This window comes from Penaeus chinensis, chromosome 32, assembly GCF_019202785.1.
Source record: "Penaeus chinensis breed Huanghai No. 1 chromosome 32, ASM1920278v2, whole genome shotgun sequence".
NCBI classification, from domain to species: Eukaryota; Metazoa; Arthropoda; class Malacostraca; order Decapoda; family Penaeidae; genus Penaeus; species Penaeus chinensis.
In genome coordinates, this window is record NC_061850.1 from 9,506,651 (window position 1) to 9,532,465 (window position 25,815).

General features: G+C 38.1%; 13 non-coding genes across 13 annotated transcripts; 11 read left to right on the top strand and 2 right to left on the bottom strand.

Moving 5' to 3' along the window:
* The first annotated feature begins 313 nt into the window (after positions 1-313).
* Positions 314-385, top strand: Trnag-ucc. Its single transcript has one exon. It is a non-coding gene; the product is annotated as a tRNA-Gly (tRNA).
* Positions 386-2,393: 2,008 nt separating this feature from the next.
* Trnag-ucc lies at positions 2,394-2,465 on the top strand. The gene has a single exon. It is a non-coding gene; the product is annotated as a tRNA-Gly (tRNA).
* A 2,019-nt stretch (positions 2,466-4,484) lies between these two features.
* On the top strand, positions 4,485-4,556 carry Trnag-ucc. Its single transcript has one exon. It is a non-coding gene; the product is annotated as a tRNA-Gly (tRNA).
* A 1,994-nt stretch (positions 4,557-6,550) lies between these two features.
* Positions 6,551-6,622, top strand: Trnag-ucc. Its single transcript has one exon. It is a non-coding gene; the product is annotated as a tRNA-Gly (tRNA).
* A 2,386-nt stretch (positions 6,623-9,008) lies between these two features.
* On the top strand, positions 9,009-9,080 carry Trnag-ucc. Its single transcript has one exon. It is a non-coding gene; the product is annotated as a tRNA-Gly (tRNA).
* Positions 9,081-10,547: 1,467 nt separating this feature from the next.
* Positions 10,548-10,619, bottom strand: Trnag-ucc. Its single transcript has one exon. It is a non-coding gene; the product is annotated as a tRNA-Gly (tRNA).
* A 2,462-nt stretch (positions 10,620-13,081) lies between these two features.
* Trnag-ucc lies at positions 13,082-13,153 on the top strand. Its single transcript has one exon. It is a non-coding gene; the product is annotated as a tRNA-Gly (tRNA).
* A 1,689-nt stretch (positions 13,154-14,842) lies between these two features.
* Positions 14,843-14,914, bottom strand: Trnag-ucc. Its single transcript has one exon. It is a non-coding gene; the product is annotated as a tRNA-Gly (tRNA).
* A 1,931-nt stretch (positions 14,915-16,845) lies between these two features.
* On the top strand, positions 16,846-16,917 carry Trnag-ucc. Its single transcript has one exon. It is a non-coding gene; the product is annotated as a tRNA-Gly (tRNA).
* A 2,104-nt stretch (positions 16,918-19,021) lies between these two features.
* On the top strand, positions 19,022-19,093 carry Trnag-ucc. Its single transcript has one exon. It is a non-coding gene; the product is annotated as a tRNA-Gly (tRNA).
* A 2,539-nt stretch (positions 19,094-21,632) lies between these two features.
* Positions 21,633-21,704, top strand: Trnag-ucc. The gene has a single exon. It is a non-coding gene; the product is annotated as a tRNA-Gly (tRNA).
* A 1,320-nt stretch (positions 21,705-23,024) lies between these two features.
* Trnag-ucc lies at positions 23,025-23,096 on the top strand. Its single transcript has one exon. It is a non-coding gene; the product is annotated as a tRNA-Gly (tRNA).
* Positions 23,097-24,574: 1,478 nt separating this feature from the next.
* On the top strand, positions 24,575-24,646 carry Trnag-ucc. The gene has a single exon. It is a non-coding gene; the product is annotated as a tRNA-Gly (tRNA).
* Positions 24,647-25,815: the final 1,169 nt, after the last annotated feature.

Sequence of the window (25,815 nt, forward strand, 5' to 3'; positions counted from 1 at the left end):
TTGCGGCCGAAAGCTCATCTCCAGTTCGACAAAGACATCGATATCAAGCTTATCCCAGGTCATTGACACCAATGATAATGGCAGATTATAAAATATTTGTGTGTAGTTTATATATATATATATACACACACACACACATATATATATATATTATATATCAAATTGAGCACGACATAACCATTGCATTGCTGGTCTCTCAGGCAATGCAGTGATAATCGCAGACAGCAGGTAAGGCAGGTAGGTATTGAGTAGTCGCTAGGAAGTCTCTCGTGAGGGAGATGGCTTTGTATTGTTCCTCTGTTGAAAGTGTGAAGCGATGGTGCTATAGTGGTGAGCATAGCTGCCTTCCAAGCAGTTGACCCGGGTTCGATTCCCGGCCATCGCAAGACTTTTGACTGAAAGGAGGGAGAGAGAGTGAACGAAAGGATTTTTGAGTGAAAAGAAGGGAGAGAAAGTGAACGAGAGAGAAAGGATAGACGATTGGGGGGGTATTTCCTTGCCTAATCAGCCTCTAGAGAACTGAGAAATTGACGATCAACTTGCATCAAATGTCATTGAACTGAGGATCACAGAACTCCCAGTAACTCTTGCAGGTTGATAACAATCAAGCAAACACTTATAGAGTGGATGTGAAATATCGGTTACAATCTTGTATAAGATTGAAAGCTCCAGTGTCTCTCTAATTCAGGCAGGAGGAATTTAATGAATTTATAATAACGATCAAGCTGTCTTGTGTGACTCTGCAGCGGATAACCACACAGAATGAGGCAGAATAAAAAAAAAAAAAAAAAAAAAAAAATCTACGAGTAATGTCATCATAAATCTCCTTGCACTTGCGAATTATGCCTAACTTAGATGAAACTGTCCGGGCCATATTCCTAATCTGCAATTCAATTCACACGCAAAATCTCAAACACTTAGATACATCCATAAACCTGTTTGCCCTTTACGCGCACATTACTGGGAACCTGCTGAACATCTTTTCCTTTTGTTAGCTTCTAGGGGCCGGTTACTCAAACGCGTGACGGCGCCGTATCTGAAGGTGGCGTAACTTGCGGCCGAAAGCTCGTCTCCAGGTCGTCAAAGACATCGATATCAAGCTTATCCCAGGTCGAAGCTGTGTTTCAGTAGATGCTGTGCTTGGAAACACCAACAGTTATATAGCCTTTTGTTTCTATATCCTCTGGCAATAAAAGTGACTACTCTAATTACCAATTAAATTCTTCAGTGATTTCCCCCTTTTAATGTGCTAGATTTGGATGATGGAACGATTCACGTAGACATCAAATACGCCATGATTCTGTCCTTATTAATTCTCAATTATCGAGTTGTGTTTAATAAATATGTGGAATATATATTGAAGCAAACGAACATGTTCCAGACTGTTACATTTTTAAAAATACACCTTGTAGATATGATGTATGTTGATCTATCAATTTTACATTATATTTCATTAAATTACTATTCTTTTGTTTGTGTCTCTCTACCTGTGCATGTTTATTTGTGTCTTTCGGTCTACTCCCTCCTTCCCTCTCTCTCTCTATCACTCTCAATCACTCTCTCTTTATCTCTCGCTCTAATTATCTCTCTCATTCTTTCTATCTATCTCTCTTTCCCTCCCTCCCCCTTTTCTCTCTCTTTCCCTCCTTCCCTTTTCTTTCTCTCTCTCTCCCCCCCCCTCTCTCTCTCTCCCTCCCTCTTTCTCTCTCTCCCTCCCCCCCCTCTCTCTCTCTCTTCCTCCCCCACTCTCTCTCTCAGAATGAACTGATTTATAAAGAAGTATAGATCTTACGAGATGATAAACGGAAGAAAAGGAAGATGAAAGAAGTTTAGGTTAAATGATATATTTCTTATCTAAGTGTGTATGTCATTCTGTCCTCGTAAATAATTTACAATATTCCTCTTCTATACTGGTGCATAATAATCCTCAGTGCCTCTTTGCAGTGTTTTTCCGTTGATAGCTGCAGATTCGTGATTTTCTATGTAATTCTACACACACATATATACATATATATACAGTACTCAGACATACACACACAAACAGTCACTCACTCACTGACACACACTCCTACACACACACATATTATTAGATGATGAAGATACCAGTAAAAGTAAGATCATTGAGACTAATTATTAGTAAATTGTGACACCAATGATAATGGCAGATTATAAAATATTTGTGTGTGTAGTTTATATACACACACACACACACACATATATATATATTATATATATCAAATTGAGCACGACATAACCATTGCATTGCTGGTCTCTCAGGCAATGCAATGATACCCGCAGACAGTAGGTAAGGCAGGTAGGTATTGAGTCGTCGCCGCTAGAAAGTCTCTCGTGAGGGAAATGACTTTGTATTGTTCCTCTGTTGAAAGTGTGAAGCGATGGTGGTATAGTGGTGAGCATAGCTGCCTTCCAAGCAGTTGACCCGGGTTCGATTCCCGGCCATCGCAAGACTTTTGACTGAAAGGAGGGAGAGAGATTGAACGAAAGGATTTTTGAGTGAAAAGAAGGGAGAGAAAGTGAACGAGAGAGAAAGGATAGACGATTGGTGATATTTCCTTGCCTAATCAGCCTCTAGAGAACTGAGAAATTGACGATCGACTTGCATCAAATGTCACTGAACTGAGGATCACTGAACTCCCAGTAACTCTTGCAGGTTGATAAAAATCAGGCAAACACTTATAGAGGGGATGTGAATTATCGGTTACAATCTTGTATAAGATTGAGAGCTCCAGTGTCTCTTTAATTCAAGCAGGAGAAATTTAATGGATTTAAAATAACGATCAAGCTGTCGTGTGTGACTGCAGCGGATAACCACACAATGAGGCAGAATAAAAAAAAAAAAAAAAAAAAAAAACATCTACGAGTAATGTCATCTTCATAAATCTCCTAGCACTTGCGAATTATGCCTAACTTAGATGAAACTGCCCGGGCCATATTCCTAATCTGCAATTCAATACACACAAAATCTCAAACACTTAGATACATCCATAAACCTGTTTGCCCTTTACGCGCACATTACTGGGAACTTGCTGAACATCTTTTCCTTTTGTTAGCTTCTAGGGGCCGGTTACTCAAACGCGTGACGGCGCTGTATCTGAAGGTGGCGTAACTTGCGGCCGAAAGCTCGTCTCCAGGTCGTCAAAGACATCGATATCAAGCTTATCCCAGGTCGAAGCTGTGTTTCAGTAGATGCTGTACTTGGAAACACCAACAGTTATATAGCCTTTTGTTTCTATATCCTCTGGCAATAAAAGTGGACTACTCTAATTACCAATTCAATTCTTCAGTGATTTCCCCCTTTTAATGTGCTAGATTTGGATGATGGAACGATTCACGCAGACGTCAAATACGCCATGATTCTATCCTTACTAATTCCCAATTATCGAGTTGTGTTTAATAAATATGTGGAGTATATATTGAAGCAAACGAACATGTTCCAGGCTGTTACAATTTTTAAAGTACACCTTGTATATCTATCTATTTTACATTATATTTCATTAAATTACAATTCTTTTGTTTGTCTCTCTACTTGTGCATGTCTATTTGTGTCTCTCGGTCTGTCTCTGTCTATCTCAATCTCTCCCTCCCATCTATATTTTTTTTCTCTCTTATCTCTCTCTTTTCTCTTCCTCTTCATCTCTTTTTCTTCTCTCTCTCTCCCTCCTCCCCTGTCTCTATCACTCTCTCTTTATCTCTCGCTCTCTTTATCTCTCTCATTCTCTCTGTCTATCTCTCTTTCCCTCCCTCCCTTTTTCTCTCTCTCTCCCTCCTTCCCTTTTTCTTTCTCTCTCTCTCTCCCTCCCTTTCTCTCTCTCCCTCCCCCAGTCTCTCTCTTAGAATGAACTGATTTATAAAGAAATATAGATCTTACGAGATGATAAACGGAAGAAAAGGAAGATGAAAGGAGTTTAGGTTAAATTATATATTTCTTATCTAAGTGCGTATGTCATTCTGTCCTCGTAAATAATTTACAATATTCCTCATCTATACTGGTGCATAATGATCCTCAGTGCCTTTTTGCAGTTTTTTACCGTTGATAGCTGCAGATTAGTGATTTTCTATATAATTCTACACACACATATATTCATATATATACAGTACACAGACATACACACACAGACAGTCACTTACTCACTGACACACACACCTACACACACATATTATTAGATGATGAAGATATCAGTAAAAGTAAGACCATTGAGACTAATTATTAGTAATTGTGACACCGATGATAATGGCAGATTATAAAATATTTATGTGTAGTTTATATATATATATATACATATATACGCATTTATATATATTATATATCAAATTGAACACGACATAACCATTGCATTGCTGGTCTCTCAGGCAATGCAGTGATACCCGCAGACAGCAGGTAAGGCAGGTAGGTATCGAGTCGTCGCTAGGAAGTCTCTCGTGAGGGAGATGACTTTGTATTGTTCCTCTGCTGAAAGTGTGAAGCGATGGTGGTATAGTGGTGAGCATAGCTGCCTTCCAAGCAGTTGACCCGGGTTCGATTCCCGGCCATCGCAAGACTTTTGACTGAAAGGAGGAAGAGAGAGTGAACGAAAGGATTTTTGACTGAAATGAAGGGAGAGAAAGTGAACGAGAGAGAGAGGATAGACGATTGGGTGATACTTCCTTGCCTAATCAGTCTCTAGAGAACTGAGAAATTGACGATCGACTTGCATCAAATGTCATTGAACTGAGGATCACAGAACTCCCAGTAACTTTTGCAAGTTGATAAAAATCAGGCAAACACTTATAAGGGGGTGTGAATTATCGGTTACAATCTTGTATAAGATTGAGAGCTCCATTGTCTCTTTAATTCAAGCAGGAGAAATTTAATGGATTTAAAATAACGATCAAGCTGTCGTGTGTGACTCTGCAGCGGATAACCACACAATGAGGCAGAATTAAAAAAAAAAAAAAAAACAACATCTACGAGTAATGTCATCTTCATAAATCTCCTTGCACTTGCGAATTATGCCTAACTTAGATGAAACTGCCCGGGCCATATTCCCAATCTGCAATTCAATTCACACGCAAAATCTCAAACACTTAGATACATCCATAAACCTGTTTGCCCTTTACGCGCACATTACTGGGAACCTGCTGAACATCTTTTCCTTTTGTTAGCTTCTAGGGGCCGGTTACTCAAACGCGTGACGGCGCTGTATCTGAAGGTGGCGTAACTTGCGGCCGAAAGCTCATCTCCAGGTCGCCAAAGACATCGATATCAAGCTTATCCCAGGTCGAAGCTGTGTTTCAGTAGATGCTGTGCTTGGAAACACCAACAGTTATATAACCTTTTGTTTCTATATCCTCTGGCAATAAAAGTGGACTACTCTAATTACCAATAAATTCTTCAGTGATTTCCCCCTTTTAATGTGCTAGATTTGGATGATGGAACGATTCACGCAGACGTCAAATACGCCATGATTCTATCCTTACTAATTCCCAATTATCGAGTTGTGTTTAATGAATATGTGGCATATATATTGAAGCAAACGAACATGTTCCAGGCTGTTACAATTTTTAAAATACACCTTGTATATGTTGATCTATATTTACATTATATTTCATTAAATTACTAATTCTTTTGTTTGTCTCTCTACCTGTGCATGTCTATTTGTGTCTTCGGTCTGTCTCTGTCTCTATCTCTCCTCCATCTATATTTCTCTCTTATCTCTCTCTTTTCTCTTCCTCTTCATCTCTTTTCTTCTCTCTCTCTCTTCCCTCCTCCCCTTTCTCTATCACTCTCCTCTTTATCCTCCTTCTTTATCTCTCTCTTCTCCTCCTCTCCTCTTCTCTCTCCCTCCCTTTTTCTCTCTCTCTCCCTCCTTCCCTTTTTCTTTCTCTCTCTCTCTCCCTCCCCCAGTCTCTCTCTCAGAATTAACTGATTTATAAAGAAGTATAGATCTTACGGGATGATAAACGGAAGAAAAGGAAGATGAAAGAAGTTTAGGTTAAATAATATATTTCTTATCTAAGTGCGTATGTCATTCTGTCCTCGTAAATAGTTTACAATATTCCTCTTCTATACTCGTGCATAATGATCCTCAGTGCCTTTTTGCAGTGTTTTACCGTTGATAGCTGCAGATTAGTGATTTCCTATGTAATTCTATACACACACACATATATACATATATATATATACAGTACACAGACATACACACACAGACAGTCACTCACTCACTGAAAACACACACCTACACACACATATTATTAGATGATGAAGATATCAGTAAAAGTAAGACCATTGAGACTAATTATTAATTTTGACACCAATGATAATGCCAGATTATAAAATATTTGTGTGTAGTTTATATATATATACACATATATACGCATTTATATATATTATATATCAAATTGAACACGACATAACCATTGCATTGCTGGTCTCGCAGGCAATGCAGTGATACCCGCAGACAGCAGGTAAGGCAGGTAGGTATCGAGTCGTCGCTAGGAAGTCTCTCGTGAGGGAGATGGCTTTCTATTGTTCCTCTGTTGAAAGTGTGAAGCGATGGTGGTATAGTGGTGAGCATAGCTGCCTTCCAAGCAGTTGACCCGGGTTCGATTCCCGGCCATCGCAAGACTTTTGACTGAAAAGGAGGGAGAGAGAGTGAACGAAAGGATTTTTTACTGAAATGAAGGGAGAGAAAGTGAACGAGAGAGAAAGGATAGACGATTGGGGGGGTATTTCCTTGCCTAATCAGCCTCTAGAGAACTGAGAAATTGACGATCGACTTGCATCAAATGTCACTGAACTGAGGATCACAGAACTCCCAGTAACTCTTGCAGGTTGATAAAAATCAAGCAAACACTTATAGAGGGGATGTGAATTATCGGTTACAATCTTGTATAAGATTGAGAGCTCCATTGTCTCTTTAATTCAAGCAGGAGAAATTTAATGGATTTAAAATAACGATCAAGCTGTCGTGTGTGACTCTGCAGCGGATAACCACACAATGAGGCAGAATAAAAAAAAAAAAAAAAAAAAAAAAATCTACGAGTAATGTCATCTTCATAAATCTCCTTGCACTTGCGAATTATGCCTAACTTAGATGAAACTGCCCGGGCCATATTCCTAATCTGCAATTCAATTCACACACAAAATCTCAAACACTTAGATACATCCATAAACCTGTTTGCCCTTTACGCGCACATTACTGGGAACCTGCTGAACATCTTTTCCTTTTGTTAGCTTCTAGGGGCCGGTTACTCAAACGCGTGACGGCGCTGTATCTGAAGGTGGCGTAACTTGCGGCCGAAAGCTCATCTCCAGGTCGCCAAAGACATCGATATCAAGCTTATCCCAGGTCGAAGCTGTGTTTCAGTAGATGCTGTACTTGGAAACACCAACAGCTATATAGCCTTTTGTTTCTATATCCTCTGGCAATAAAAGTTGACTACTCTAATTAACAATTAAATTCTTCAGTGATTTCCCCCTTTTAATGTGCTAGATTTGGATGATGGAACGATTCACGTTGACATCAAATACGCTGTGATTCAATAGACACACATCTCAAACACTTAGATATATCCATAAACCTGTTTGCCCTTTACGCGCACATTACTGGGAACTTGCTGAACATCTTTTCCTTGAGTTAGCTCCCAGGGGCCGGTTACTCAAACGCATGGCGGCGCCGTATCTGAAGGTGGCGTAACTTGCGGCCGAAAGCTCGTCTCCAGGTCGTCTAAGACATCGAAATCAAGCTTATCCCAGGTCGAAGCTGTGTTTCAGTAGATGCCGTACTTGGAAACACCAACAGTTATATTGCCTTTTGTTTCTATATCCTCTGGTAAGAAAAGTGGACTACTCTAATTACCAATAAAATTCTTCAGTGATTTCCCCTTTTTAATGTGCTAGATTTGGATGATGGAACGATTCACGTAGACATCAAATATGCTATGATTCTATCCTTACTAATTCCCAATTATCGAGTTGTGTTTAATTAATATGTGGAGTATATATTGAAGCAAACGAACATGTTCCAGGCTGTAACATTTTTAAAAATACACCATGTAGATATGGTGTATGTTGATTTATCTATTTTACACTATATTTCATTAAATTACTATTCTTTTGTTTGTGTCTCACTACCTGTGGATGTCTATTTGTGTCTCTCGGTCTGTCTCTGTCTGTCTGTCTCAATCTCTCCCTCCCATCTCTATCTTTTTTTCTCTCTTATCGCTCACTTTTCTCTTCCTCTTCATCTTTTTTTCTTCTCTCTCTTTCCCTCCCTCCCCTTTTTTCTCTCTCTCTCCCTCCTGCCCTTTTTCTCTCCCTCTCTCCCTTCCCCACTCTTTCTTTCAGAATGAACTGATTTATAAAGAAATATAGATCTTGCGAGATGATAAACGGAAGAAAAGGAAGATGAAAGAAGTTTAGGTTAAATAATATATTTCTTATCTAAGTGTATGTCATTTTGTCCTCGTAAATAATTTACAATATTCCTCTTCTACACTGGTGCACAATGATCCTCAGTGCCTCTTTGCAGTGTTTTACCGCTGATAGCCGCAGATTATATGTAATTCTATACACACACATATATACATATAAATATACAGTACACAGACATACACACACAGACAGTCACTCACTGAAAACACACACCTACACGCACATATTATTAGATGATGAAGATATCAATAAAAGTAAGACCATTGAGACTAATTATTAGTAATTTTGACACCAATGATAATGCCAGATTATAAAATATTTGTGTGCGTAGTTTATACATATATATATATATATATATATATATATATATATATACATATACACACACACACATATATATGTATATATATATCATATATCAAATTGAACACGACATAACCATTGCATTGCTGGTCTTTCAGGTAATGCAGTGATACCCGCAGACAGCAGGTAAGGCAGGTAGGTATCGAGGCATCGCTAGAAAGTCTCTCGTGAGAGAGATGACTTTTTATTGTTTCTCTTCTGGAAATGTGAAGCGATGGTGGTATAGTGGTGAGCATAGCTGCCTTCCAAGCAGTTGACCCGGGTTCGATTCCCGGCCATCGCAAGACTTTTGATTGAAAAGGAGGGAGAGAGAGTGAACGAGAGAGAGGGCATAGACGAGTGAAGGAGTGAAAGAGTTGAAGAGGGAAAAGGCGAGAGGAGAGAATGAGAAACAAGATAATGACAGAACAAACGTAGGAGAAGGATGAATTAAACAAGAAGAAATAAATGAAAATAAGAGAGGGAGAGGCTATAGGAAACAGACGTAAATAGGCAGACCAACAATGTAAGAAAGAAAAGAAAAACAAGAAAAAGAAAATATGTTGGGAGAAAAACAATCAGGTAGTCATACAGACAGGGAACAGAGAGAGTCGTAGCTGTTTCGTATTCAATATATTTAGCTACGCACATATATAATATACCTCCACAAAAAACGTGTATATCTGCATATACTCATACTGTACATACGTGTCTGTGTTTGTATGTATGTATATGCATGTATTTACGCATGTATACACGTATGATTCTGTATGTATAATATGGGTGTATCTGCAAAAATATAACTTTTAAACTGGCTTCTTATCACTTTTATATTTGATAGATAATGATTTTGACTATCCCATTTATTCTAGACTTGCTTCATGTTGTTTCTCTGACTTCGATACAACATCATAATTGACAATTTGCTAGAAGTTTTGTAACAAGCTGCCAAATCGTAAAGTTTGTAGTACGTTAGAAAAAATTGGGGCGGGGCACATTGTATGACCAAAGTGGACTTTATTTTCGTGTAATTCCCAATGTTCCTCTTCTGTGTCTCTTTAACTAGATGCTCAGTTTTTTTCCTCAGTGCCCTTTTAAGTCATGAGTTGCCGTTGTTATTCTGTCTATATTATCCTCACTTTGCCTCCTCGTACGCTGTTGAGATGAAGCATCGGCAGCGTATGTAACAGTAATTATACATATACATGTATTCATATGCATATACAGCATATTAAGATACTTTACGAAAATACGCATACACGTTTCTTTCTTTCTTTCTTTCTTTCTTTTTTAAACGCGGAAGCGGAAGAGGTCACCTGCACTCTGCTTTCTCCTTTCATTCTCTTACATTCACACTTCGCTCTCTCTTTCTCTTTCCTTCCCTTCCCCCTCAAAAGATCATCATTAACAATGAAATGAAGGTAGTATTTATGGGAGTAACTGGGTAAAAGTGATATCGATCTCGATGAAAGTAACAGTATTAACAAGAAGAGTATCTGTCATGATTATGACAACAGTCAGTAATGATAGATAATAAACAAGTCATGTGTGCGTAACTTTATATTTTTCATTATGTGCCTTGTTTTAATGAATAGGAAATGGCCATTGCGTTGCTGCGCTGCCAGGGAATACAGTAATATGCGCAAGGCAGATTAGGCAAGGAAATATCACCCAATCGTCTATGCTCTCTTTTCCATTCACTTTCTCTCCCTTCTTTTCAGTCAAAAATCCTTTCGTTCACTCACTCTCCCTCCTTTTCAGTCAAAAGTCTTGCGATGGCCGGGAATCGAACCCGGGTCAACTGCTTGGAAGGCAGCTATGCTCACCACTATACCACCATCGCTTCACATTTCCAGAAGACGAACAATAAAAGGTCATCTCCCTCACGAGAGACTTTCTAGCGACGACTCGATACCTACCTGCCTTACCTGCTGTCTGCGGGTATCACTGCATTGCCTGAGAGACCAGCAATGTAATGGTTATGTCGTGTTCAATTTGATATATAATATATGTATATATATATATATATATATAAACAACACACACAAATATTTTATAATCTGCCAGTATCGTTGGTGTCACAATTACTAATAACTAGTCTCAATGGTTTTACTTTTACTAGTATCTTCATCATCTAATAATATGTGTGTGTAGGTGTGTGTGTCAGTGAGTGAGTGACTGGCTGTGTGTGTATGTCTGTGTACTGTATATATATATATATATATATATATATATATATATATATATATATATGTATATATGTGTGTGTATAGAAATACTATCAACGGTAAAACACTGCAAAGGGGCACTGAGGATCATTATGCACCAGTATAGAAGAGGAATATTGTAAATTATTTACGAGGACAGAATGACATACACACTTAGATAAGAAATATATTATTTAACCTAAACTTTTTTCATCTTCCTTTTTTCCGTTTATCATCTCGTAAGATCTATATTTCTATATAAATCAATTCATTCTGAGACGAAAAAAAGGGAGGGAGAGAAAGAGAGATAGATAGAGAGAATGAGAGAGAGATAATGAGATCGAGAGATAAAGAGAGAGTAATTGAGAGTGATAGAGAGATATGCCTTAGGAATAACCATCCTATCCAGCATAATATATATCAATAAAATCAAATTCTAATTTACACTGAAGCTTAAAATAAGGTAGCGTAAATATTTTGCCGCAGTTAATGAGTGAGAGATGCTCGCGCTGCCACAGATCACCTTTTAAGATGCTTACCTTGTTTTCAGTTCATCTTATGTACGTATAAGCTGGGCGCCATGTTAAACGCTACACTCTAGCAAGCTACCATGTTCGTTGTACATTAAAAGAAAAAGATAGAAAGAAAAAACAACTAAAAGTCGTTGCATTAAGTTGCACTTTTATCATCGTCAACACATGCAAATGTTTTTCAAGGATATTATATTTTATTTAATCAATCTACTTTTTTTTATTCTTTCCCTCATTGCTCAGATCCAGGCAACCCAGTCTGTATCACCAGAACGGGTTCCAGTGTTCCTCTTTTCTTCTCTACTCAGTCGCCTATATTTTTCCAAAGTACATTTTAATGGTTTATCGTTGTTTCTTTGTCCTTTCGTATATTTTCCATAAGTTGCGTTTGCCTCCTTGTTCCTTTGCCTCGCATTATAGCAAGTAATTATACACACACACACATATATATGTGTATATTCATATACTGCATATTCAGATATGCATATTCAGATACTGCTTTTAGTGCAAAAAATGCGGAAGCGAAAAAGGTTCTCTGCACTCTGCTTCCTCCTTTTTCTCTGTGATATCTTTCACACTTTTCTTACCCCCTCCCGAAAACAAAGCAACTTCGTCAAGAACAAAATAGAGCTAGTCTTTATGGAAGTAATTGGTCAATAGTGATAATGCTATCGATAAAAGCAACAGTATATGTGCCTGTTATGACAACAATGAATAATAACAGATAATATACAACTGATGTGTGCATTTACTCTATATTTTGGAATTATTTCGTTTTAATGAGTAGGAAATAACTTTTATATTGCTGTTTTATCAGGGAATACAGTAATACTCGCAAACAGGCTAGGCAGGTAGGTGTCGCTGAGAAGTCTCTCCTGTTGCAGCCGCTGTTATATCACATACTTCACATCAGCAGCTGGTATATCATATATTTCGTATATCACGTATTCTGTAACAATAAGGAGAGGCTCGTATGGTATAAATTCATCTTCTGTGTCACAACCGCTGGGAAGTCGTCGGCGAGTACCACCGGGTCAACACATGGTCCGTATCAGCCATAAGAGCTGACCTGCCAAGAAACGTGTTTGTGTGAGGGGGTCGTGCCATAGGAAGTGGTGACGGCTCTTCATATGATCGATGCTGTGAGATAACAAGATCGGAAGCTAACTAATGTATAACATGTGAAGTAGAATGTTAGTTGGCGCTGTAGCCTGTGTATGTTTAGTGTGAGGGCAGTTCGAGGGGAACCTCCGTGCCGTCGAGACGCCCATATCATTCTGGAATCAGACCGTTAAGCTGATGTTCTGACTTACCGCAATGCGTATGTATCCAATATTTGTAGAACGTTCTTAGTATTTAATATAACGTGCTTTATTTAGTGGCTTTGTATATTGTGTGCATTTGTACAATCGATGTATTATTCAACAGGTTTGGCCGCTACTGAACAAACCTTGAGCAAATGCTACGCAGTGGTGTCAGTCACCCCGGACCCCCTGACGAACCATAGGCGCTCTCCGGCGGCCACACCTGTAGATAACTTTTCATAGTTCCTCTGTTGAAAGTGAGAAGCGATGGTGGTATAGTGGTGAGCATAGCTGCCTTCCAAGCAGTTGACCCGGGTTCGATTCCCGGCCATCGCAAGACTTTTGACGAGAAGGAGGGTGAGAGAACTAGAGAGAGAGGATAGACGACTGAGTAATATTTCCTTGTCTAATCTGTGTAGCGGATATTACTGTATTCTCTGATAGAGCAACAAACTAATGGCCATTTTCTATTCATTAAAACAAAGCATAAAATGAGAAATATAAAGTTGATGCACACATGAATTACTGTCATCTATCATTATTGACTGCTGTCACAATCATGACAGGTACTCTTGTTGTTAAAGGGCCTGTCACACCTTAACGTTTTAGAGAACGTATGGCTAGCGTATGGAAAACGGTGGTACACGCTCAGCATACGCTTGAATAAGTTATGGGTACGCTGCTCCATCGTTAGGGTACGTTGAAGTACGGTGGTGTACGGTGCCGTACGTCGTCGTACGCACGGACAGCGAGAAGTTTTTGAGCATGCACAAAATTCTCGACGTATGCCAGCGTGTGGCCAGTACGTTATGGATACGCTGGGGATAAGTTAAAGGCACGTTAGGCGATCGTTATCATTCGTTCTCTGATCGTTCCACACGCGTTGTATTCATTACCTGTTAGTTCGTTCCTCACACGTTCCTCACGCGCTGAGTACGTTCCCCGATCGTTGTCTTATACGCTCTGCATACGTCGACAACGCGCCGAAAAACGAAGAGTTCAGCGTACGCCATCGTTTAACATGTTTACCATACGCTAGCCATACGTTCTCTAAAACGTTAAGGTGTGACAGGTTCTTAAAACTGTTAATTGTTCTTTTGAGGGGGAAGGGGAAGGAGAAGGGGAACGAGAGGTGTGAAAGATGTAAAAGAATAAAAGGAGGAAGCAGTGTAGTGTTTTCGTAAAATATCTAAATATGCCGTATATGCATATGAATAGATGTATATGTATAATTAGTACTTCTTAAGCTGCCGATGGCAAAGTGAGGACAATATAGACAGAACAACAACGGCAACTTATGACTTAAAAGGGCACTGGAAATTACACGAAGATAGAGTCCATTTTGCCTCGCCTCATTTTTTCTAACGTACTACAAACTTTACGATTTGGCAGCTTGTTACAAAACTTCTAGCAAATTGCCATTAATGATGCTGTACCGAAGTCAGAGAAACAGCATGAAGCAAGTCTAGAATAAAAGGGATACTTATTATCATTATCTATCGTATATAAAAGGGAAAGGAAGCCAGCTTAAAAGTCATAGTTTTTATAGATACATAATGTACATATGCGGATTCGTACGTGTATACATGCGTAAATACATGCATATACGTACATACAAACACATAAATGCATGTGACAGTATGAGTATATGCATATATACACATATTTCTGTGGAAGTATGTTATATGTGTGTAGCTGAATAGACAGATATATTAAATACGAAACAGCTACGACTTCATCTGTTCCCTTTCTGTATGACTGCCTGATTGTTTTTTCCCAACCTATTTTTTTTCTTTCTGACAGTGTTGGTCTGGCTATTTGCGTCTGTACCCTATACCCTCTCCCTCTCTTATTTTCAATTGTATCTTCTTCTTTAATTCATCATTCTTCTACGTTCTTTCCGTCATTATGTTGTTTCCCAGTCCTTCCTCTCGCCCTTTCACTCTTCATCTCTTTCACTCCCTCCTTCACTCATCTATACCCTCACTCTCGTTCACTCTCTCGCTCCTTTTCAGTCAAAAGTCTTGCGATGGCCGGGAATCGAACCCGGGTCAACTGCTTGGAAGGCAGCTATGCTCACCACTATACCACCATCGCTTCACACTTCCAAAAGAGGAACAACAGAAAGTTCTCTCTCACAAGAGAAACTTTCCAGCGACGACTCGGATACCTACTTGCTTTGCCTGCTGTATGCGAGTATCAACGTATTCCCTAATAGAGCAGCAATGTAGTGGTTATTTCCCATTCATTAAAATACAATAAGCAAAACGATAGAAAGTAAATGCACGCATATATTAGTTATCATGTCACTATTCTCTGCCATAATCCTAACCCACGTTGTTCATACTGTTCCTCTTTGAATATCATTATCATTACTGTCTATTTACTTCTATAAAAGCCAACTTTATTTGATTGTTGATGATGCCTTTTTCATTCAGAAGTGTGAAAATGCAAAAGAAAGAAAGGAATGGCTTATATGTGTGTTTGAGCGTATGTTTTCCTAAGTATATCATATATATATGATTAATGTTACATACACTGCCGATGTTCCTTAGCGGGATCCGATAACTAGGAGGCAAATGTAAATTTAGAACAAAGCAAATGACAGCAACAAAGAAGATATATACATGTATATATATATGTATATATGTGTGTGCATATCCACACACACACACACACACATCTATATGTATGTGTTCCTCTTCTATATATTCTTTACTTAGTTGCAAATGTTTTAACTTTTAAGTTGGCTTCCTACCACTTTTATATAGGAAAGATAATGATATTGAGCATCCCTTATATTCAAGATTTGCTTCATGCTCTGGTTCTCTGACGTCATGTTGTTTTTTTTCAGCAAGTGAATTCCATGTAGTGACATGAACTGCATTCTCATTGCAGAATTGCAGATCATAACCATCCGAGCGGCATCCAAACGTTTGGCGCCACCGATATGTTAGAGGATGCCTGGTGGCACTCTGGACTGTTTTCTAGAAACCTGTCGTTTGTTTAAACCAAGAAACCGCTGTGAATCGGCCCGCCTCAACCCCCGGTCGCCTAAGACATGTACGAGTGATGATTTTAGGATTTGGGAAATCAAAAGTTTAGGCTGGATATTTTGGTGTTGTTCGTGAGTTATATATTAACGTGGTCGGTTTTATTGTTTCGCGTTTTTTTTCTTTTCTTTTTTAATGCATATAGTTTCTTTAATGCCTGAGGAATAACCATCCTATCCAGCATAATATAGAACAATAAAATCGAATTCTAATTAATACTGAAGTTTAAAATAACGTAGTGTAATTATTTGCTGCAGTTAATGAGAGATGCTCGCGCTGCCACAGATCACCTTTTAAGATGCTAACCTTGTTTTCATTTCCTTTTATCTCTCTATAAGCTGGACGCCATAACAAGCTGTTGTGTTCGTTGTACATTCAAATGAAAATAAATAATAAAGAAAAACATAAATGCGTTGCATTAAGTGTTCACTTTTATCATCGTCAACTGATCCAAACATTTTCCTATATCTTATTTAATAAATCTATCTTTTATTTTTTCCCTCATTACTCAGATCCAGGCAAAATGGGTTCCAGCTTTCCTCTTCTTTCCTCAGTCGCCTATATGTTTCCAAAGTACATTGTAGTAGTTCACCGTACTTCTTTGTCCTTTCGTATATTTTCCATAAGTTGCGTTTGCCTCCTTGTTCTCTTGTCTCGCTGAGAAGCATCATAGCAAGTAATTATATACTCATAAACACACACACACAAACACACACACACATATATATTCATATACAGCATATTCAGATATGCTTACAAAAACACACACACAAGATATATATCTAAATCAATGCGGTATTGTATTATTCAAACTTTCACAAGATACTGCTTTTAGTGCAAAAAACGCGGAAGCGAAAGAGGTCCTCTGCACTTTTCTTAAAGCATCCTTATCAGTACAACATGTATCCGAGTCGTCGCTGGAAAGTCTCTCCTGTGAGAGATGACTTTCTATTGTTTCTCTTCTGGAAACGTGAAGCGATGGTGGTATAGTGGTGAGCATAGCTGCCTTCCAAGCAGTTGACCCGGGTTCGATTCCCGGCCATCGCAAGACTTTTGACTGAAAGGGAGGAAGAGTGAGAGTGAACGAGAGAAAAACTAATCGAGTAGAGTGAGTGAAAGGGTTGAAGAAAGAGTTGAGTGAAAGTGAAAGAAGGGAAGAAAGGAAGACTGAAAGACCTGAAGAGTGAAAGAGTGGAAGAGAGGAAGAATGAAAGAGTGAAAGAATGAAAGGGGTAGCGAGAGAGAATGAGAAAGTAAGAAACAGAAATAGGAGACTGATGAATGAAGGAAGAAAGAAATAAGAGTCATGCAAAAGGAAAACCAAAAGAGAAGGAGGCAGCTGCCTCGTACTTAATATAACTATTCAGCCACACATATATATGTGTATCTGTCTGTATATAATTGAAGTTGTTTCTATAACTTCTATATACATAAATGCATATATTTACATATATACACGTATATATATATATATATATATATTTATAAACATAGACATACATATACTATGTAATACACACATACGTGTATCTGTATATATATGTATATAGATACCCATGCATACATATATAAATACACAAGTATGTGTGCATGTATATATGTATATGTGCATATATGCATGTATGTATCTATGGGCTTGTATCTATCTTTATAACTTATACGTTGGTCCCCTATCACTTTATGTTGGATAGATAATGATATCGAGTATCCCTTATATTCTAAAATATCATCATACTTTTATTCCTATTTACACCGGTCCAATATCGTAACTAGTATGTTTACTAGATTTAGAAAAAAAATCAACGACGGGGCAAAAATGTTTTCAATTTTCTCATCGCCAACTGATCGAGATTTTCTAAAAAATGCTGTATATTTGTTCTTTACCAAGTTGCTTATGTTTTTTTTTATGTTCCTTTGTAGTAAAGGTTTGAAGCTGTTACTTGTTTTGTCCTTTCATATATTGTTCGGTTCTAGCTCTCGTGCCCTACCGAGAAGCATCAGCAGCATATGTAATAGTAATCATATATCTACCTACATATCTATATATCTATATAAGCCACCATCAGTCAATGTCGACTACGGCATTATTGCCTCTACCCACTCCTAAGGTCTGGGAGAAAGAATGTGAGGAGGAAGCTGTTGCCCATGCAGCAGGCTCCCTCGCTCCACGCAACTGATGGATCCAAATGAACGGCATAGACTGATACGGTTAGCCACCAGCGGAGTTGCCAGAACGAGGTCGCAAGGGACAATGAACTGCCTTCGGGACTCCAGATCCAGATATCCCCCCAGGGTTGACTCCCGAAGCCCTTTCATCTTATAGATACCACAAGGCAGTGGACTCTTTTGTATTGTGTGGACACCCATAGCCTTTGGCCAAGCACGGACTAAACTACAAGGCAGCCGTCGGGCACCACTGTCGTATCTACGTAAGACTAACCCAATATTTGCAAATCCATGTGTGTGCTCACGCGTGCGCGTAGGCGATATGCATGTACATGAATGCACACACACACACACACACACACACACACAAAAAGATATGGCGTGTTTTTCGTAAGTATACCTGAATATGCTCTGTAGTATATTTGTGTATGTGTGAGCGCTCATGTGCGCGTGCGCTTGTATGCGTGTTAATGCACACACACACTCACACACACACTCACACACACACTCACACACACACACACACACACACACACACACACACACACACACATGCGCGCAATGTGTGTGCGGATTTTACGTGTAGATGTATGTCCATTCATACACACTAGCGTCGAGCGTGTGTGTGCATTAACACGCATACAAGCGCACGCGCACATGAGCGCTCACACATACACAAATATACTGCAGAGCATATTCAGGTATACTTACGAAAAATGATAATGATAATGATATAATTAAAACATCAGTATTAACAATAAGAATAACAGTTACAGCGATGATAACAATGAATAATGGCAGATGATAAACAATTTATGTTCTGTTTTGTTTTGGTGAACTGGAAAAAACAAATACATTACTGCTCTATGAGGGAATACAGTAATATTCACAAGCAACGGGCAAGGCAAGTAGGTATCCGAGTCGTCGCTGGAAAATCTATCGTGTGGGAGATGACTTTCTGTTGTTCTGCTGTTGAAAGTGTGAAGCGATGGTGGTATAGTGGTGAGCATAGCTGCCTTCCAAGCAGTTGACCCGGGTTCGATTCCCGGCCATCGCAAGACTTTTGACTGACAAGGAGGGGGAGTGAACGAGAGAGAGGGTATAGATGAGTGAAGGAGGGAGTGAAAGAGATGGAGAGTGAAAGGGCGAGAGGAAGGACTGGGAAACAACATAATGACGGAAAGAACGTAGGAGAATGATGAATTAAGGAAGAAAATACAATTGAAAATAAGAGAGGGAGAGGGTATAGGGTACAGAGAGAGAGAGGGTAGGCGAATGAAGGAGTGACAGGGTTGAAGAGTGAAGGAACTGACGAGTGAAAGAGTTGAAAAGTGAAAGGGTGAAAGAGTAGAAGAGAAAAAGAATGAAAGTGAAAAGAGCGAAAACCTGAAAGACCGCAAGAGAGAAAAGTGAAAGAGCAAGAAAGCATAAGGCCGAAAGGGTGAGAGAAGACAATGGGAAACAAATAAAAGAATGCTGGATTAAAGAAGAAAGAAAATTAAGAAATGAGACTAAGAGCGGAAGAGAGTATAGACGTTCAGAGAAATATCAACAATGTAAGAAGGAAAAAGAAGAAGAGAGAGAGAGAGAGAGAAAAAAAAAAAAAAAAAAAAAAAAAAAGATCAGGAGACACATGCAGTTATCCAGACAGGGGAGCAAAAAGATAAAATACATTTTACCTAACTATACACATACACGTATATGTATATATTTGTATCTATAATTATGTATATATGACCGGTATATATACACATATATATGTGTTTCCCCCAAGACTGCCCCCCTCAAGGTCTGTCTCACCAAACCCAACAACTTTTAGAGCTAATTGAATTTGACTACAGGCACATACAAAACAGAATAGACTGGTACATCAACTGCCCCCCCCCCCCTAGCCCCCCTAGTAGACGCCTCAGATTATCATCGATCTTCATATCAGTAATACTAAATTTACCTCTTAACCAAAAGGTTCAAGAGTAGATACTCACTTTTTTTCTTCATTAAACTGTATTGCAACTAGTGGTAGTAGAACTGCAACAGCAACGTATGAATAAATATATATAGATTATCCATGAATACCAGAAAAATGTCATATATAGAAATTTAGAATACATCATAACATTTAGTCAGCATAGACTTAACATTAATCCAGTAGGATTTTGTTTATAGTCTATTGAGTTTTGTTCACCGTGCCCCCCCCACCAAAAAAAAAAAAAAAAAAAAATATATATACATATATATCCCCAGCAAATTGTGCTCACGACCCCCCCCCCCCCCCCAGCAAAAGCTGAAATGACACCCCTGGTATGCACTGATGTATCTGTGTATGTATGTTTTTTATCTGTCTATAATTTTTTTAGGTTGGCTCCCTATTATGTTTATATATTTATATTGTATTTCTATATATACATACATAATACACGTGTACATGTATATAGATATGTATATAGATGTATATATAAACATACACATACATATGTATGTATGCATGTGTGCATGTATGTATATACACATGTATGCATGTATATATATATATATATATAACTTTAAAGTAATCCCCTATGATTTTTATTTATGATAGATAATAATTTCAATATCTCTTATATTCTAGATTTCATGTTTTATTCCTCTGACACCGGCATAGCATCATAGCATCATAGCATTTTTCTAGATTTGTTTTCAACAATGATTAAATTCTGTTACAAGATGCAAAATAATTCGTTGTACAGAAAAAAAACCCTCTTAGGGCGGGGCAAAAAGTTTTCAATTTTCTCATCGCCAACTGGTCCATTTTTTTTTTTTTTTTATCAGGATACTATATTCTATACAACTTTTTAATGCCATTGAGTTGGATGATTGGATTCCTATATTCATCTTTTTATCGATTTTTTTCCTCATTGCTCAGAGCCAGACATCTGCGACCTGTATGGCCAAAATGGATTCCATCAAACAATTTCCATGTTCCTCTTCCATATCTTTACCTCGTTGCACAGGGCTTTCCTCTAGCAATTGCTGGCTGATGTTACTTGTTTTGTCCTTGCATAGTTTGTCTTCACTTTGAGTTCGCCTTTTAGTTATCGTACCCTGTTGATAAGCTTTGACAGTGTATGTAGTATTAATTATAGATATACATACACATTCATATACTGTACATCACATTCAGAAATGCTCACGGGAAAATCTTTCATGAAATATAGTATTTATTGAAGTAATTAAAATAGAGAAAACTAACAGTATGAACAGTGATAATGACAACGAATAATGACATAATAAACAATTTATGAGTGTATGTACTTAACACACACACACACACACACACACACACACACACACACACACACACACACACACACACACACACACACACACACACACGCACGCACACACTCACACACACACATCTACAAACACATATTTTTATCTATTTATATATTATTATTATTTTTTTTTAATGAATAGGAAATAAGACTCACATTGCAACTGTATCAGGGATTACAATAATACAAACAGCAGGTAAGGCAGGTAGGTATCCGAGTCGTCGCTAGAAAGTCTCTCATGAGGGAGATGACTTTCTATTGTTCCTCTTTTGGAAATGTGAAGCGATGGTGGTATAGTGGTGAGCATAGCTGCCTTCCAAGCAGTTGACCCGGGTTCGATTCCCGGCCATCGCAAGGCTTTTGACTGAGAAAGAGGGGGAGTGAAAGTGAACGAGAGAGAGAGGAGAGTGAAAGGGTCGAAGAGTGAAAGTGAAAGAAAGGAAGAGAGGAAGATAGAAAGAGCCGAAGAATGGAAAAGAGGAAAGAGGAAGAATATTAACAGTGGAAGAATTAAACGGCGAGAATGCGAAAGAGCGTAAGACCGGAGGAAGAGGAAAAGAGAATGAGAAAGTAAAAAACAGAAGTAGGAGATTTTTGAATTAAAGAAGAAATAAATAAATGCGAATAAGAGAGAGGAGGATTTAGGGTGCAGACGCAGAGTAAGACCGACACTGCAAGAAAGAAAAGGAAAAAAGAATGAATGAATAGGTCGATGAATGGGCCAACTTTTATGTTGGCCCACTGTCACGTTCATATAGGATAGATAAAGACCCTTATATTCAAGATTCACTTCATGCTTTATACCTCTGACCGGTCTATTACCATAACTAGTATTTGTTTCTAGATTAAAAAAAGCTGATCCAAAAACGTCTCAAGGATACTCTATATCTTCTTACCTAGTTGCTGATGTTTTTGTTTTTTTCTGTGTACCTTTGTAGTAACGGTTCGCGTCTGTCACTTGTTTTGTCCTTTCACATATTGTCCTCACTTCCCGATCGGCTCCTAGTTCTCGTGCCTTACTTAGGAGCATCGACAGCGTATGTAACATTAATCATATATATATAGACATACATATTCATATACTGTACATCATATTCAGATATGCTTACGAAAATACACACACGCGTCACTGTTTTTTTTTTTTTTTTTTTTTTCTTAAGTTGGAAAACGCGGAAGCGGAAGAGGTCCATTACACTCTGCTTTCTCCATCTTCTCTTTTATATCTTTCACACTTCTCTCCCCACCCACATCCACCCACAAAAAAAAAAAAACAAAAAAAAAAAAAACACAACAATCAAATGAAGTTCATATCTAATGATATTGATGTAAATGTGACAGCATTAACAATACACACACAAAATACACCATCGCCAACAATTACAGCTCGTATCTATGTAAATAAATGGGCAATAATAATAATTATATAGTTAAAAGTAACAGCATTAAGAATAAGAATAACAGCGATTATAATGAATAATGACTAAAACATAAACAATTTACGTGTGCATCCCTTTTGATTCGTTTTGATAAATAAGAAATAACCAGTAACTGTTCTATGAGGGACGAGAGTAATACTCGCAAGCTGCAGGTAAGACAAGTAGGTATCCGAGTCGTCGCTGGAAAATATCTCGTGTGGGAAATCACTTTCTGTTCTCTCTCATGAAGAATTGTGAAGCGATGGTGGTATAGTGGTGAGCATAGCTGCCTTCCAAGCAGTTGACCCGGGTTCGATTCCCGGCCATCGCAAGACTTTTGACGAGGAGACGGGAGAGTGAGAAGGAACGAGAGAAAGACGGGTAAAGGAGTGAGTGAAAGGGTTGAAGAAGGAATTAAAGAGTGAAAGTGAAAGAATAGAAGAAAGGAAGATTGGAAGTGATGAAGAGTGAAAGAGTGAAAGAGGGATAAAAGAATGGAAGAATGAAACAACGAAAATGTGAAAGAGCGTCAGAGAAAAAAATGTGAAAGAGGAGAGAAGAGGAGCAAATTGAGAAAGTAAGAAACAGAAGTAGGAGAATGATGAGTAAAAAAGAAAGAAATGAGAGGAAGAAGATTTAGGTGCAGACGCAAAGAGACACTGCAAGAAAGGTAAAAGAATGAAGGAATAGGTCAAGGGAAAGACAGTCAGGCACGCAGTCATGTAGAAGGGAAACCGAAGGATAAAGGGGTAGCTTCCTCGAATCTATTGTATATGTATGTATGCATTTTTGTTTGTATTTATCTGTGTCTGTATAACTTTGAAGTGTCTATCACACACACATGTATATATACCACTATATATATAGTTATATACACATATTTACTATATAATACACACATACATGTATCTATGTATATGTATATAGATACATAAGTAGATATATCTACATAAATATGTATGTGTGCGTGTATGTATATATATGTATCTACGCTGGCCCACTATGATATTTATATAAGATAGATAAGGATAGTGAGTATCCCATATGTTCTAGACTTTATGTTTTTCTTCCCCTGACACCGGTCCAGTATCATAACTGGTATTTTTTTTCTAGATAAAAAAAAAAAAAGTTCTGTAACAACAAATTATACATATCGTAGTTTTCTCATCGCCAACTGATCCAAAAAAAATTCCCATGGATACTATATGTATATATTTATCTAGTTCAGGTTTATTTTTTCTGTAACTCTGTAGTAATTGTTTGCCGCTGTTACTTGTTTTGTCCTTACACTATTGTCCTCACTTCCCATTCGGCTCCTTGTTCAAACTGAGAAGCATCGGCAGCGTATGTAACACACACACATATATATACACACACATACACATGCTTTTACTACATATACTATTCAGATATGCTTACGAAAACACACGCCACTGTTTTTTTTATGTTGAATGAAAACGCGGAAGCGGAAGAGGTCCACTACGATCTGCTTCCTCCCCTCCCCCCCACACTAAACAACAACAATCAAATGAAGTTAGTATCTAATGATAATGATACAGTTAAAAGTAACCGTATTAGCAATTATAATAAAAGTTACAGCGATTATAATCATGAATAACAGATGATTAACAATTTATGTGTGGATGTCCTGTTTTGTTTTGATAAATAGGAAATTTATATATTACTGCTTTATGAGGGAATGCAGTGATACTGGCAAGCAACAGGTAAGGTAAGTAGGTATCCGAGTCGTCACTGGAAAATCTCTCGTGTGGAGATCACTTTCTGTTCTCTCTCACGTAGATTTGTGAAGCGATGGTGGTATAGTGGTGAGCATAGCTGCCTTCCAAGCAGTTGACCCGGGTTCGATTCCCGGCCATCGCAAAGCTTTTGACTGAGGAGTGAGAGTGAGAGTAAATTAGAGAGAGGTAGACAAATGAGGGGGAATCGAAAGCGAAAGAGTTGACGAGTGAAAAACTTGAAGAGTGAGAGAAATGACGAGTGAAAGAGTGGAAGAGAGAAATAATTTAAGTGAAAAAGGGAAAATACGGAATACCGCAAGAGAGAGAAAAGTGAAAGAGCGAGAAATCATAACCGAAAGGATGAGAGAAGAGAATGAGAAAGAAACAGAAAAAGGAGAATGATGAATTAAAGAGAAAACGGAAATAAAACTAAGAGCGAAAGAGGTAGGTAGCTGCCTCGCATTAAATATACCTTATTTATCTAGCTATACGCATACACACTTGTATGTATATATGTACATACATATGTGTGTGGGTTTGTGTGTGTACATGCATATATAAGCACTGATGTGTCTGTGTATGTGTATGTGTGTATTTGTCTATATAATTTTTGAGTTGGCTCCCTATCGTTTTTATATATTTATATTGCATATATATATATAATAAACATACACTTACATGTATATAAAAATGTAAATAAATGTATATATATACATATATACACATCCATGTATGTATGCGTGTGTGCATGTATGTATCTATAACTTTTAAGTTGCATTCCCATGACTTTATATAGGAGAGAAAAGACTTGGAGTATCACGTATATTCTAGATTTCCTTCATGTTTTATTCCTCTGACACCGGTATAGCATCATAAATGGCATTTTTTCAATAATGATTGTGTTCTGCAACAAGACGCAAAATCCTATAATTCGTTGGACAGAAAAAGAAAAACCCTCAAGGACCATTTTTTTGTTACAAGGATACTATATGTTTAATGTCTGCTAATTAGATTTTTTTTCTTCCCTTATTGCTCATGTTCTTCTTCCATATCTTCATCTCGTTGCACGTTTTTCCTCGGTGCCTTTTCAGAAATGGCTGGCCACTGTTGTTTTTATCTTTCATACTTATATCTCTCTCTGCCGCCCCCCCCCCCCCGCCCCCCCAAAAAAAAGGCAACATCATCCATAAAATAAAGGCAGTATTAATGGAAGTAACTGAACAATAACGATAATGATATTGAGAAAAGTAACAGTGTGAACAATAACAAGGACGAATAATGACAGATAATTAACAATTTACGCGTGCATAT